Consider the following 16,139-nt stretch of genomic DNA (forward strand, 5'->3'; position numbering starts at 1 on the left):
GGACCAGCAGGCTGGAGACCAAGAAAGAGGCACTGGTGCAGTTAAAGCTGGCAGCCGTCTGCTACAGAAGCATGTCTTGTTTGGGGGATATCAGCCTTTGTTTCATTCAGGCCTTCAGCTGCTCGGATAAGCCCCCCCACCCCGCCCCGCACATTACGGAGGGAAGTCTGCTTTACTCAATGTTCATCCATTGAAATGTCAGTCTCATCCAAAAATACCCTCACAGGAATATACAGAATAACATTTCACCAAATATCTAAGCATCCTGGTCCAGCCAAGCTGACATGTGAAATTATCCACCACGTGTATCCCATTGCTCCTGTTTCCCTGGAGACCACTAACACACTGACCGATAGCTTTGGTTTCTGGCAATGGGCTTGAAAGTTTGAATAGCAGAATCACTCATCAAGATGTAGTTAGTAAGCTTATAAACGAAGAGTGCTAATTAATACAGAATTGCGTAGAGGATAAAGTGTATTTGCTTTGCGCATATGTTTAAGGACCCTGAGTATTCGTCTCCATTATTAATTATACTCACCTCATCACTAGGGACCATCTAACACGCGCCAGGGCCTGGGACTATGACGAGTTCTGACAGTTCTCTGGTCCTCTCTGGCTGGTCCAGGGACATCATTTCATTGTCATGTGGGTCTCCCCAGAGGTTACTAACACCCAAGATGGAAGTCACATTCTTTTGTAAGAGTGACCCCTTACTCTGCCATATTCTGTTCATTAGAAACGATTCACTAAGTCTAGCCCACACTGGGCGAGGAGCTCCCACAGGAGGGCGGCTCCCAGGAGAAAGGGGTGACTGGGAGCTCACTGAGAAGCAGCCTACCACATTTGTTATTATTTTCCCTGTCAATTCTTCAATTTCAAATCTTTTCCCTTAATCACCCCTTACTTCCATTTCACTGCCAACACCTCGATCTCTGTCTTCTCACCATAAAGCAGATTAGTAACAACTTCCGTAACTCACCGTGAGCTCCTGCATAGCCCTCTTTCCCGGCAGCTCGTCATTATTCCTGAAACGCGCAGAACCACTTCCTGTTCTTACTCATTCATTTATGTATTCGGAACACTTCAGGAATTTGCGTGCCATCCTTGCGCAGGGGCCCTGCTAATCTTCCCCGTACCTTTCTGATTTCAGGACACGTGCTGCCGAAGCGAGGGCGCTTTCTGTTCTTGTTCTCCAGCCTTCAATGCTCCTCGCTGCCTGCTTCCAACTGTGGGTCGCCTTCCTTCCTTCCAACGTGCGTCTTCCTTCCCCCGCTGGGCGGGGCCTTCACTGCGTTACCTTCTCAACATGGCGAGCTGGCCGGATGTCACTTCGCCTTCGGCTTTTCCTCTCCGGACTCGGCTCACTGACCTTCTCAGCAGAGCCGGCCCTGCTCACTACCGCCCCCACCGGTCGTGTTGTGCTTCATTCCCACAGGCCGCATAAGGTAACATGGACGTATGTTCTGGCTGCGTGACTGATTCTAATTTCCCTGTCGATGCTTTTCTTCAACTAGGCTGAAATCCGTGTAACTTCCTATATTTCTGTGCATATGCGGTATCTAACAATATTGAGCACCTACGAATTCCTCAAATACTTGTGGCTTCAGGTGAAAATAGAACTCTGTACTTCCTAGCTGCCTGAGCCAAAAAAAAAAAAAATTAGAAAAACGCTAGGAAGGAGAGATAACATAAAAGCCAAAAGAAGGACTATTTCGAGGCCGGGCGCGGTGGCTCACGCCTGTAATCCCAGCACTTTGGGAGGCCGAGGCAGGTGGATCACCTGAGGTCAGGAGTTCACAGACCAGCCTGGCCAACTTGGCAAAACCCCATCTCTACTACAAAATACAAAAAGTTAGCCGGGCGTGGTGGTGGGAGCCTGTAATACCAGCGACTTGAGAGGCTGAGGCACGAGAATCGCTTGAACCCACGAGGCAGATGTTTCAGTGAGCCCAGATGGTGCCATTGCTCTCCAGTCTAGGCAACAGACAGAGACTCCATTTCAAAAAAAAAAGGACTGTTTTGAGATGTTTCCTAATAATTCTATCTCAAAACGTACAGAGACGGACATACTACGACTGTTTTTAGTAATCCCACGTTTTTCTATTATTTCTTCTCTTTACGCATTCTATTTCTATGATAGACACAGAGAATGATAACTCAACGAGATGATTTTGTCCCCAAAGAGATCTTTGGCAGTATCCGAAGACATTTTTGGTTTTCACAGCTCAGGGGAGGGAGGATTGCTCCAGGGACCTAGTGGGTAGAGGCCAGGGACACTGCAATGTATAGAATAGCCTCCAACAACAAATAATTACTTGTCCCTAAATGTCAACAATGCGGAGATTGGAAACCCAGCTTTACCTCGAGCACAGGAGTGGTGTAGTAAAGTCAGGGCGAACCTGGATTCTGAAGCCATAGTGCTTGTGTTCACATCCCAGCTGTGCTATTCACTAGCTGTGTGACCTTGGACAAGTGACTTAGCATCCAGCTTTCTTCATGTGTAAGTGTTCGGAGTAATAGAACTCATCAGTAAGTGTTGTCGGAGGATTAGCTGAGTTAATCGTTGTAGAGGTTGTCAAGCACTGTCTGGAACATAATAAAATCCATCACAAGTATTTATGGAGTGAAAACCCCTTTGCAGGAGTTCTATGTGATATAAGTGGAAGAAATCATCCCTTCCGGTGATCTCCCCCTGTCACGATGGAGTGAAAAATCTGAGCAGAATCTTATGGGCAGAGTGTAGCCTTAATTGGCTGCATCAATCCCTTGTGGCTGAATGACAAATTCATTGTTATTACCTTTGGCACTCACCACCATCTGCAAGTTGGAAATTGCAGCTAGTTTTAATTCAGCACTAATGTGTCAACTGAACATTCTGGCATTTCTCTGAGAGGATCTAAATTGACTATGTAAATAAGAGCAGGCATGCAGGTGACTAACATGCTCATTAGATTTCAGACCAGTAGAGCCACCCATTGTTAGTCACAGCAACCAGGTCCAGCACAATGGAGAGACCACTTAGAGGTGCCCACACCATCAGGACAGCAGCTGTGTAGAACAAAGACACTCCCCTCTGAAAGGCACCATGTTCTGTGGCTTGCTCCAGATTTTTAATTTACAAAGCTAACGTGTGTGTGTGTGTGTGTGTGTGCGCGCGTGTTTTCCAATCACTCATCAGGTTAACTTGACATCTGAACTGCAATCCTGCACTGTGCTTTTGCAAGTAGATGAATTTCCTCTGCATCAGAACTGAATTTTCTTAGGTGTAGGTTTTACATTATGATTCTTTTTGGGAGTTGCAATCATAGGAAAATTAGGAGGACTAAATCAAAAAGTATTTTAAAAAGTAGATAACTTTCATCACTTGGTAATACATACATCTGGTTACATCTTAGTCTTTCCTAATTCAACTTAAGAATGAAGCTTGTAAAAGTAATTGGCAACTGGCTGCCTCTGCTTTGCATTTAAGTCTCCATGCTAGAAGACAGGATGGGTACATAATTGACAAATAATTAATTTGCTTCTTAATTATTTATATCAGTTTCCCACTGACCTATAGAAACACAGAGAGACTCTGGGAGCAGCTAAAATATGTATTTTTAGGGTCTTCTTATGATTATGCTAACAAATCATATGGTGTCCACAGCAAAGATTAGCCAGGTGCGGTGGCTCACACCTGTAATCCCAGCACTTTGGGAGGCTGAGGTGGGAGGATCGCTTGAGCCCAGGAGTTCAAGACCCTGTCTTACAAAAATTAAAAAGAAAAACCCTAAAACCATTAATTGGGATTTCAGATAACAAAACATAATTTAAGGGAAAACTATATCACAATACTAAAAGCCTGTAATATTGTTCTCTAAGAAGTGACATTGGTTGGTTATAAGCAAGTTTGGGTTTGAAGCATGTGAGCTCATGGTATTAGTTAAAATTTCATGTCCCCTTCAATGCCCTTCCATTCAAGACTCCTTTGAGACCTTCATTGCAGGTGCTATGAGAAGAAAATATTCTGTTTGCAGCATAGTAGCAAAATGAATGCTGTGCACATAATTTTAGTGCTTGTTTCAGATTTAAATTATAGTTATTGTATATTTATTCATGTTTCTTTATGTGAACAAAAATAAAATTATTCAACACTAGTTCCAATATAATTATATAATTTCTTAATTTCAGTAAAAGTAATGGCCCATGTTCGAGAATGAAATCTTAGCTAGGTGAAACTATAAGTCTCTCTGATAGTCTAATTTTCTAGTTAATAATTTTCTCCATAAAAAGCTAAAACTTAACAAAAATTCCAACTTTTTCATAGAAAACATAAATTTTTAACATATAAAAAAGAAGAAATACAGGCATATGATTAAAATTTCAAGTGTAATAGGAGTGTTGCCAGGAAAAGGGGTTCCAATCCAGACCCCAAATAAGGGTTCTTGGATCTTGTGCAGGAAAGAATTCCAGGTGAGTGGCAGAGTGCAGTGAGAAGAGAGGGTTTACTGAAACCTACCCAGATACGAAGTAGGGCATCCTCAGAAAGCAAGAGGAGGAACCCCTCATCTTTGTCTTAAGTTTCTCTTATATAGCGATGTTATCTATGGAAAAGCTACATTATGTCTGCATGTCGGTGGGCTGACAGTGTGACAACATTTATTCCTTGTTGGTTTAAAGAAAGCTGTCCTAGGCATTTGAGTGCACAAGCACACCAGAGCATGACTATCATTATCTTTAAAAGCATGTATTGCTATGTGATATTGGGACATTGGGACATTTTGCTGTCATAAGACTTTGTCCTTGCAGGCGTTTTTCTCAGCCATTAATATCCTATGACCATGGGTGGTGACATGGTTTAGCTGTGTCTCACCCATGTGTCCCCACCCAAATCTCATCTGGAACTGTAGTTCACAGAATCACCACGTGTCATGGGAGGGACCCAGTGGGAGGTAATCGAATCATGGGGGCAGTTACCTCCATGCTGTTCTCGTGATAATGAGTGAGTTCTCACGAGATCTGATGGCTTTATAAGGGGTTCTCCCCCACTTCACACTTCTCCTTGCTGTACTTCTCCTTGCTGCCACCATGTGCAGAAGGACATGTTTGCTTCCCCTTCTGCCATGATTCTACGTTTTCTGAGGCCTCCCCATCCCTGCGGCACTGGGAGTCAATTAAACCTCTTTCTTTTATAAATTACCCAGTCTAGGGTATGTCTTTATTAACAGCGTGAGAAGAGGAAAATACAGGTGGTAACTGGCAAGGAATGTGCCTCATTAGGTTTAAGACGGAGTTGATTTTAAAGTGGTGTCACCCTGACACTCCTAGGCTCCTGTTTCCCTAACAGGAGGGTATGCATTCATAGGTATTGTTAAATATCTGTTGTGTCACTTGAGTAATCTTGAAGATCTTTCCCTATCAATATAGACGGCTACTGTATTTTCCAATGAACAACTACCTTCTTCATTAGATGGATATTCCATGATTTTAAACTAATCCTCTACAAACAAAAAGTTAGACATTTTTCTGGTTTTTACAATGACTGAAAATGACACAGTGACTTTACTTGTACATATTCCTTTCCTAGTTGTGAGTGTATATGTAAGATAAATGTGCTGAAGTAAAGTGGTATTTGAATTTGAAAATGATAGTTTTATTCAACATTATATTCAAGTTTCTAGTTTTACACCTTTGCCCACACATCATTCTTTTCAATTTTTGACGATGTGATCTGCAAAGAGGTATTAATGGCAAAAACCACAATTACTTTTGCACCAACTGAATGTTGTTTTCATTTTCCTAAATTTACACAGAATTCTTCCACATGTTAATTAGCCATTTTCATGCCTTTTAATTTTCTGTTGACTTTTACTTCTCTAAATTAATACTTTCCTGTCACGTGTTTCAAACTTGAGAGAAATGTTATGTTTTACTTTATTTTGTATCTTGTCTGTTCTCCATATCTTTTCCTTTCAGTGTCTTTAATCTTTTTGTCTTTTTCCTCTTTGCTAGTATTTCCGGTCTTCCCTTGCTGACATTGACTTGCTGGCAGCTGATCATTCTCTTCCTGGATGTTTCTGATGGAGTTTTGTCCTTCCTTTGCTTTCTCTACTCTCCAATTTCCCTTTTGACCTATTTTATCTTTAATTTTTGTTTGATTCCATGTTCTGTTTAATTTCTTCTAGAGCACAAAACATGTGTTGAATATATAATTCTTTGCTCCTTTGTATGTTTCTTCCTGAATGTTTTTAAGCAGTAATTTGTATATGATATTCCCTCCTGCAATGTGTTCACGTGTATACTAGAAACAATGAGTGTCTTGTCCTGCTAGAGCTTTAAACCCAGCAGCACAGCAAAATTGCCTTGGAAGAATATTTACTTATTTATTTAGATGAGCTCTTGCTATGTTGCTCAGGCTGGCCTCAAACTCCTGGCCTCCAGCCATCCTCCCACTTCAGCTTCCCAAAGTGCTGGGATTACAAAAGCCACTATGCCTGGCCACCTGGGAAGAGTTTTAAAAATGCCAGTATCCAGGGCCCATTCCAAACCTCAACCTGATCGGTAATGGCCTGTAGCTGAGTTCCCTGTAGGGATTGAAGCACAGGGAGGTTTGAGAAGTTTGCCTGGGCACCGTGCCTATGCCACTACCTTGCCAGTCCCATAGTGCCACGACACTGTGCAGGTACATCTTGTGTCATTCATTTGCAGTTTAGTTTTATGGATACGTTTTCATTTTGTGGAGGAAAATACTTAGAAAAGGAGTATCTATCTGGCTTGCGTGATAAGAGTATTTTTAACCTAATAATAAACTGCTTATTTTGCTCCCCCAAATTATTATACCATTTTACACCTCATTTTGCTTAACACAAGTTTACAAAGATTTTTCTTTTTTCATTCTAGAAGATGTTATAATTTTAGGTGTGATATTATTCCTGTTGTCTATTATGAGCTAAATTTTGGATATAGTGCAAGGTAAAGCCCGTGTAAATTTTGGAATCAGCTTGCTATTTTCTACCAAAAAAAGCCTTACTTGGATTTTCATTGGATTTCTGTTGAACCTATAGCTCACTTTGGGAAGAACTAAAAGGTTAGCTATATTGAGTCTTCCTATACATGACATGATAGTTTGCTTTGTTTTTAATGTGTAGTTTAATTTCCATCATCAATATTCTGTAATTTTCACAATATTTTTTACACATTTTTGTTAGATTTACCTCCAAATATTTCATGCTTTTGGTACTAGTATAAATGATGCCTCCTAAAATTTGAGTTTCCAATTGTTCATTGCCAGTATATAAAAAGACATTTGATTTTTATATTTTAGACTTGACTTCTACAACCTTGTTAGATTCACTTATTCCAATAGCATTTAAAAAAGATTATTTGGAATTTTTATGCAGTCAGGTAATGAATGTAGTTTTGTTTTTTTAAGTCTGTGTGCCTTTTTTTTCTGTCTCTTGCCTTATTTTACTGTTTAAGATTTTAAATACATTTTAAATAGAAGTGATGAGAGTTGATCTTCTTGTCTTGTCCTGTGCTAATCATGGTTATTTTAAAGTTCCTGTTTGATTGTTTTAGCATCTTCTTCATCTCTGCGCCTTTATTCTGTTGATTACTTTATCCCTTGATGGTGAGTTGGATTTTTCTTGGTTTTCACCTCATATATATGTATATGTATTATTTAAATTAACCATCAGACATTGTGTGAAGAGGAACAACAGTAATAAAGGGACTTTTAAAATGTTTTATGTCCAGAAATAGGCATGCTTCTGCCAGGCCACACTGTGTGGAAGTTTGGTTTGAGTTGAGTTTGGGTTTTGTTGCTGGTAAAATCACAGTTAGTTCAAACTTTTAAGTTCTTCCAGTCGTGGGCTCTGACACCTGGTACTAGTGAAGAACCTGGTGTGCTGGAGAGATTTTCTCAATGTTAGTGTTTCACCTTCATCTTTTGGCAGACCCTGAATGCCTGTGCCACAAAAGATGTCTCTCTTTTCATTTGATTCCTCCCTCCCAAGAGTAAACAAACGTTGTTGCTTATTTTCCCATGAAAGACTTGAGCTGTGGAAGGGGCATTTTTTTTTTCTCCTGGTCTAGCCTCAATCTTAGGCTATTCCTGTCAGCCTGGACCTCACGTATGGGATTTTCTCAGTGTTTCTGCCTTTGTCTCATAGTCAAACTCTGCTTGTATCTGTGGGGGTTTTTCGGAGAGAGCGTCCTGCTCCTTGCCCAATGGTAGCAGACCTCTCTTTTATATGGGGCATGATCCAGGGGCAGATGGCTTTTGCTTTTAACTACCCTACCACAAACAAACACATTTTGCAAACCTTGGGGGACAAAGGGATTACCTGGCCACCCACAGTAGCCTCATGCTTTTGTGTTGTATGAAAGAAAGGCCCAGAAAGGAGGTGGGGATCTCTGTCTGTGTGCTGCCACATGAAGCTCTCTCTCTGCTTTTCTGCCACGTACCATTCTTCTCTATGGGCACCCAGTGGAGGCCCATTGGGAAGACCCTGGGAATGCAGACTGCTCATGTGTATGGGCTCTGTTTGCACTAATGCGAGGCAACAATTCTAAAGATGGGTAACATCAACCCCAGCACTTTGGGAGGCTGAAGAGGATCGCTTGAGGTCAGGAGCTCAAGGCCAGCCTGCAACAGAGTGAGACCTCATCTCTACAAAATACAATTTAAAAAGGTTAGTTGGGCATGACGGTGTGTACCTGTAGTCCTAGCTCCTTGGGAGGCTGAAGTGGGAGGATCACTTGAGCCCAGGAGGTTGAGGCTGCAGTGAGCAATGATCGATTGTGCCACTGCATTCCAGCCTGGGCAACAGAGCAAGATCCTGTCGATAAAAATAAATAAATAAAAATAAAAATAGGTGATTTTCATTTGTTACTTATGACAGTTACTATTCAAAGGCTTTATCTGTATTAGCTCATTTAATTCTCACAGTAACCATATGGGTTAGGAGTTACTGTCATCAACCCCCTTTCTGGAGTTAGGCCAAACCGCAGGTTAAGGGCACGGTTCTTTACAAGACTGCCTTCATGGCAGACACCAGCTGCAAGTTTGGAGGCTTCCAGAGCCACCCGAACTTCTAACCAGCTGGCTACCAATTCGGGGGTCCCTACAGACTCCCTGAGGTTCAAGTTTTCTAGAACATCTCACAGAACTCAGGAAGGCATTATAATTATGACGACAGTTTTATTGCAGTAAAAGGATGTACTTCAGAAGCAGCAAAAGGGTGAGAGGCACAGAAAGGGATCTATGAGGGTTCCAGCTGCGAAGCTGCCCTTGTCCTCAGGACGTGCTATCATTCCAGCACAACAGTGTGTGGATTGCCACTGTGCATTGGCACAGAGGAAACTGCCAACCAGGGAAGCTCCCCTGAGTTCTTGTGAGTTTTTTTGGGGTTTCATTACAGAGGCACGATTCATCGAATCATTGCCTGTGTGTCTCAGTCTTTGGCCCCTCTCCTCCTCAGAGGTCAGATCTCTGGCTCAAAGCCCTCAACCCCCAATCCCATGGTTGGTCTTTCTGCCTTGAGCAGCCTCCATTCCAAGTCATCGTGTTCACATAAACTATCAAGTGTGGTCCCAGGAGCCCCCCAGTGAATTACAAAGACACTCCTAGAGCATGGGAAATGCCAAGGGTTTAGAAGTGACTTCCCAGAACCTGGGGACAAAGGCCAGCCAGATTCTTAATAATGCACTTCCCAGATGAGGAAACAGAGTCACGGAGCTATGCGGTAATCTACCTAAGGTGCTCTTCTAGCAAACGGTAGAACTGTGATTCGATCCACACCATCACGGAGCTATGCGGTAATTTACCTAAGGCGCTCTTCTAGCAAACGGTAGAATTGTGATTCGATCCACACCATCTGGCTTTAGAGTATGTGCTCGTAAGTGGTCCAGCCTCCAGTGAAGGTGGAGAGTAAGGAAAAGTGAGAAATATAGGTTGACTCTCAGTTTTTTGACTTGCTCCAAATAGGGAGGTGAAAATTTCATTAACTAGAGTAGGAAACATAATAGGAGAAGGACTGGGAGGAAACATAATGAGCTCAGTTCCCGAGCCTTTCGAGTTTGAGGAGCCCATCATACAGCTGAGTGTGCAAGAGAACGTCTCCAGGCTAGAGACGGATGTCAGTTTCATCAGGTTTTCAAGCAGTGAACATGCTCAAGGAAGCCTCTAGAAAGAGAAGGGAAGAGTGTGTAAATGAGAAAGTCCTGTGTGGAACTTTCTCATGTGAAATGAAATGTGGAACACGAACATTTCAAAGATAGTTGGGGAAATGGAGTAGTGATAAAAAATAAAACCAAGTAGGAGTGGTGGAAGTCTCAGGGCGATGTGGGTCCTACAAGCCGCATGGGAGAACAGTATTAAGAACTAAATGCCAAAGAGAGTTGATCTGCCTTAAAGACCTCCCTCCTCTGCACCCACGGTTTCCCTTTATTTCTCCATCCTGGCATTTGTTATGCTGTAATTGAATTGGTTATTATTATTATTATTATTATTTTATAGACAAGGTCTCACTCTGTCGCCCAGGCTGGAGTGCAGTAGCGTGATCATGGCTCCCTGCAACCTCAAACTCCCCCACTCAAATGATCCTTCTGTTTCAGCTTCCCAAATAGCTGCACTGCAGGCATGCGCCACCACGCCTGGTTAATTTTTTTTTTTTTTTTTTTTTTTTTTTTTTGGAGCGATGAGGTCTCCCTGTGTTACCCAGGCTGGTCTGTAATTGATTGTCTTGTTGCTTTCTTTACCACAGACTGTGTGCTCCATAAGGGTAAAGGCCGTTTGTATCTTGTTCGTTGTCGTATTGCCAATGCCAGCTCAGTGGTGAAAGTGGGGACTGCTTAGTAAGTATAAACCCTCCATAATGAGGGAACGAAAAAGGGGTTTGGCTGCTAGAAGATTATTTACAACAGTTGCAAAAGAGCTTCAGGAAAATGTGGGAGCCGAAAATATAATTTTGTAATAATTAATGCATAAAATAAGCTTGTAGGTAAAGACGGTGAATTAAATAAGTAGAAAAAATGGTTGGAAGTAGAGGCAGACACAGGATGGAGAAAGAAGGATTTATTAAGAAAGGTTTACGAGGATGCCTGGGGAGAACAAGCCAGAAGAGAGGAGAGAAAGGGTTAAGGGGTTGAGTATGATTGTGGAGGACTGCGAGAGCACAGGAGGGTGAACAAGGGCAGGGACCCTTGGAGACGAAAGAGGGTAAGGGGAGCGCGGGGCAGAAGCAGGAAGATCTCTCTGACCTTCTCCCACTGTTCTCTTCCAAAGCAGGTCCTAAAATAATTATTTGACCTTCCTCTAAAATAGGTCATTAGACCTTCATTCCAGCGGTTCCTCCTCCCCATACCCAGAGAAAAGGAATGAAGAGCCAGAGATGCCAAGCAGAATCTGAACAAATTGGCCTTGCCAAGTTCTCCCCAGGTTATTCTCATTAGCTCATATTCCCTTTGTCCAACCATCCTTCTCCAGGACTGTCCACTCTTCATCAATCCGAAGCATAAAAATACAGTTTTCCCTGTTTCTTTGGGCCTTTGTTTTTGAAGGCTCCTGGGTTATGTAAAACTTTGATTAAATAAATTTGCATGATTTTCTTTTGCTAATTGGTCTTTTGTTATGGGGTCTCAGTCATCAGTGTTGCAGTGGGTTAAGAGAAGATATTACTTTTTCTCCCCTACAGAAGCTGAGCAAGAACAGATAAATGAAGTCAGGGGCGAAGGCCTGTCTCAGGGGAACACCACAGACAAGAGGGCTTCAAGGACAACTGTGGGCTCCCAGCCTGCTTCGCGCGGCACAGGCAGTGACTACAGGCTTCATCTCCACTGTGCAGGTCTGAGAAGACTGGGGGGTCTGTTAGGGCAATAGGGGCTGGGGACAGTAGTGAAAAAGTGGTTCAAATATGGGGTAGGCAAGACAGTGTAGTCAGACAGAAACTAAAATGTTAAGAACAGTGGAGTAGATTAAAGTTTTTTGAGAAGTAGAAGAGAGAATTAATGGCATGAGAAAGCTGTGAGAAAAAAGAGTGATGCAGTTTTAGATTTCACTAGGGGGCCAGGCATGGTGGTTCATACCTGTAATCCCAGCACTTTGGGAGACTGAGGTGGGAGGATCACCTGATCCCAGGAGTTTGAAACCAGCCTGGGCAATATGGCAAGACTTTGTCTCTAAAAAAAAAAAAAAAAAAACAGTAGGAAAATTGTTACTGAAATGCCAGAGGGTTGCTCTCAGTCCTGCTGCTCACGGCACAGAAAGCCAATCAGTGACATGATGAGTGTTGCCAAGGAAGGAGGCTTTAATAGGGTGCTGCAGCTGAGGAGATGCCAGCTGAGTCTCAAATTCATCTCCTTGACTGATCAAAACCAGGAGTTTATATAGCAGGCAAGAAATGTAACACTGTATAAGAAACAGGGCTAGGCACCGTGACTCAGGGTGGTTGCAGTGGCTCATACCTGTAATCTCAGCATTTTGGGAGGCAGAGGTGGGCAGATTACAAGGTCAGGAGTTCGAGACCAGTCTGACTACGATGGTGAAACCCTGTCTCTACTAAAAATACAAAAATTAGCTGGGCATGGTGGCGTGCACCTGCAGTCCCAGCTACTTGGGAGGCTGAGGCAGAAGAATAGCTTGAACCTGGGAGGTGCAGGTTGCAGTGAGCTGAGATGGCGCCACTGCACTCCAGCCTGGCGACAGAGCGAGACTCCATCAAAAAAAAAAGAAAGAAAGAAAAGAAAAAGAAAACAGCAGGAACTTGGGAGGGGCAAGGAATCGATCATGGTGAATGAGGAGTTGGGCATCTGGTGTGGTGATCTGGTTTCAGTTCTTTAATACTTTTTGTGAGGGGCCTGAAGGTCATTTCCTGAGGAATTACAAGCTCTCTAAGTGATCTTGGTGCCTGCCAACAGTATGGGAAGCACTGACTTAGCAGAAGCACACGCAGTGCCTTGATCCCAATATATCTGCAGACTGGACCTCAGGCACTTGTGCAGCCTTAGGGCCCTGGGCCTGTGCAGGAAGACTCTGGCCTACGTAGGGATGCCAGATCATTCCGGAAGATAGACCCGTGTGCCGAAGCTACTGGTGACTTGTGGACTATGGCCACCCACAAGCCGGTTACCATCTTTAGGCAGATAGTGCTGGGTCCCGCGTGCTGTGTTTGGTAAATCGTTGACTTCCCCAGTCGGGGGCGGGGAGAGGGACTTGCATGAAGAGGACAGTCACAGGTTTCACCAGGTTTTCAGGAGGGTATCCAGATCATCCTTTTCACTGCAATAAGCAAAGCTATAGTCGAACATTTCCCTTCATCAACTATACTATGTGCGTAGTTATATTTCATTGGCGATAATCTTAATCAAAGATTACATGATTAATTTATTAACTTAATTGAAGGTATTTATTCTGAACAAAGCATGCTAACAGCTTCTTCCTCTAAAAACAGATGAAGCTCTAAATTCTTTGTGGATAATTTCTACATTTTCTTTTACAGATAGTAGGGAATATTTACCTAGCTATAAATTTTGTTAAATACATTTGATATATATACATTTTTAATCTGTATATATTTCGAAGCAACTTCTCCACCCCTGCTCCCAACAAAAATAGCACCCCATATATTCTGAGACTGTGACTCCTTTACTGAATGTACCCAAAGGCGAATGCACCAGGTTCAGGGGATGCGTTTGGACCTGAGGCCACACTGGATAAGACAGGGTTTTCTGTTCAGGGGATGCTGTTGGACCTCGAGGGCACATTGGATAAGACACGGTTTTCTTTGGATTTGTCTTGTCAATTTTGATTTTAGGAAAATTTTAAACATTTCCCTTCCTTGAGGGTTAAGATCTGAAAGCAGATCTTTTATCAGCTGGCTTTGCTTGTGTTTGGGCCCGAAGATTCCTTGTCTTTATTAAACCCCTCCTTGTTAAGCCAGCTAGGTCAGAACCCTAGCTCCGTAATACAACAGCTCTCCAACCTTACACTGCTGCCTTACATTCTGATTCCTTTCTACAAGAACCGCATGAAGATTAAATGAGGTCTTACGCAAAAGCATTTTTTAAATGACTTAAGGCTAACCTTGTCTAAATCAATTGTCACTGCTTTAACTTGCACAAACCTACCTTGCTGAAAGTCAGCTTTGGGCTGATGTAGCAGCCACTTCTAGTCACAGTCCGATTGACTTCTCAGAGGGTTATGCATGGCCGAGTGTCTGCTGTCTCCTTCCCCTGGGAATGCCCATTCTTTAGACTGGGAGGAAATGGGATTATCTTCTCTTCTCCTCCTCACCACAGAGCTGCTCTCCAGCCTTGAGCCATGTCCTCATGGGGTTGAGGAGTCCTCCAGGAGATTCTTAAAGGATAGTTCCTCCGTCTTCCAGTGGCTCCAGGTGCAGGGGATGTGGTGAGAGTGGCACAGGGAGGAGGAGTGAGGCTATCACTGCTCTCTTAGAAGCTCCACCTCTGCTCTCAGTACCTACAGGGTGCCCTTTCTGGAGACAGGCACATTCATCGGTGCAGAGGAACACACACTTGCTCCGGTAGGAGCAGAAGACGAGTTTTCTCTCTGCCCTCCAACATTCTTAGCTGAGACTCCCTATAACAAAGACAGAGTAAGAAGAGAAAAACAAACAGAAGTTTATTAGTATGTGTAGCTCATGTGTACTTGGGAGACTCCCAGAGAACTGAGTATGTCTCTGGAGTTGATCTCAAACGGGTAAACTTCGGGCTGAAAAACCTTCTCCATGGTTCAGGAGTCTAGAGATCTAGTTGCTCTTCTCTCCCTGGTGCAGAGAGGAAGACACTCTTACAAGTGGACAGTTCCTTTATGGACGTCAATTTCCTTTTTACAAAATGGTAAGTTTGTGTTTTTAAAGGTTTTCCTGTGTCTGCAGTTTCTCAAAATAACCAGCTCCAAATGATGCAAAGAGGTATGTGTTGGAGGAGTGGTCTGGTTAGTCTCTGACAGTCGTATTTTGGGGTGATACAGTCTGGTCTCTAATAGTCATATTTTGGGGTGTATAATCTGGTCTCTGATAGTCATACTTTGGGGTGATATACTCTCGTATCCGACAGTCATATTTTGGGGTGATATAGTCTGGTCTCTGATAGTTGTATTTTGGGGTGATATAGTCTGGTCTCTGACTCACATTTTGGGGTGATATAGTCCGGTCTCCGACAGTCATATTTTGGGGTGATATAGTCTGGTCTCTGACAGTCATATTTTGGGGTGATATAGTCTGGTCTCTGACAGTTGTATTTTGGGGTGATATAGTCTGGTCTCTGACAGACATACTTTGGGGTGATATAGTCTGGTCTATGACAGTCATATTTTGGGGTATATAGTCTGGTCTATGACAATCACATTTTGGGGTATATAGTCTGGTCTATGACAATCACATTTTGGGGTATATAGTCTGGTCTATGACAATCACATTTTGGGGTGTATAGTCTGGTCCCTGACAGTCATATTTTAGGATGGCATATTCAGAGGCCTGTCAGTTTCCTGTTTCCAAGATGCTGCCATCAGCGGATCCAATCTTCACTGCCTCTGGCTGAGTGGAAACTAGCCTGGGCGTGAGGGCATGTAGGCAGAGCAGCACGGTAGTGAGGGGAGGGAAGATCCGCCAGGAAGGAAGGCATCCTCCCGCACCCCATGGTGTCCTGCACCATCATCGCAGCACTTGTAAAATGAATGCTCTACCTGCCTTCTTCTGCATCCTAAATAACACACTTAGCACTGCTTCGTCTTTATAAAACAGATCTTTCTTTAAGTCTTGTGCATGCTGCAGATACAAAGCAACTTTTATGCGTGAGCTACCCTAGTGGCCACCTACCCACAGCCCTGTGCAACTCTGGAGATGGCATGCACCTACCTCACCCGTGTCTGCAGGAGACGCTGTCTGCTCTGGACCCCAGGCTCACTCAGCTCAGACCCCATGCTCTGCTCAGTGCATCCAGCCTAAGCCAATTCTGCACAATCAGCCATGAAAATGGAACCCTCTCCAGCCTGTGCTTTGCAGGAAGGCTGTTTACTCTTTCTGCAAAAAGCCACACAAGTGGCACATCGGCTTTCTCTCTGGTCAGACCCTTCATTGCCAAAATCTTCAGCATGTTTCTGGCTTCCCTTATATTCTTTATTTCACTTGAAAAGGGGG

At 43.2% G+C, this 16,139-nt stretch overlaps 1 long non-coding RNA gene across 1 annotated transcript in view; it reads left to right on the forward strand.

Annotated features, from left to right (window-relative positions):
* Positions 1–1,292: 1,292 nt before the first annotated feature.
* The window catches only part of LOC105524319, a 71,559-nt gene continuing 56,712 nt past the window's right edge, over positions 1,293–16,139 (forward strand). The window contains exon 1 of the long non-coding RNA XR_001003738.1: positions 1,293–1,445. This is a non-coding gene — a long non-coding RNA (uncharacterized LOC105524319). The remainder of the gene's footprint in view (positions 1,446–16,139) is intronic.

Source organism: Colobus angolensis, unplaced genomic scaffold, assembly GCF_000951035.1.
Source record: "Colobus angolensis palliatus isolate OR3802 unplaced genomic scaffold, Cang.pa_1.0 Scaffold5, whole genome shotgun sequence".
Classification (NCBI taxonomy): domain Eukaryota; kingdom Metazoa; phylum Chordata; class Mammalia; order Primates; family Cercopithecidae; genus Colobus; species Colobus angolensis.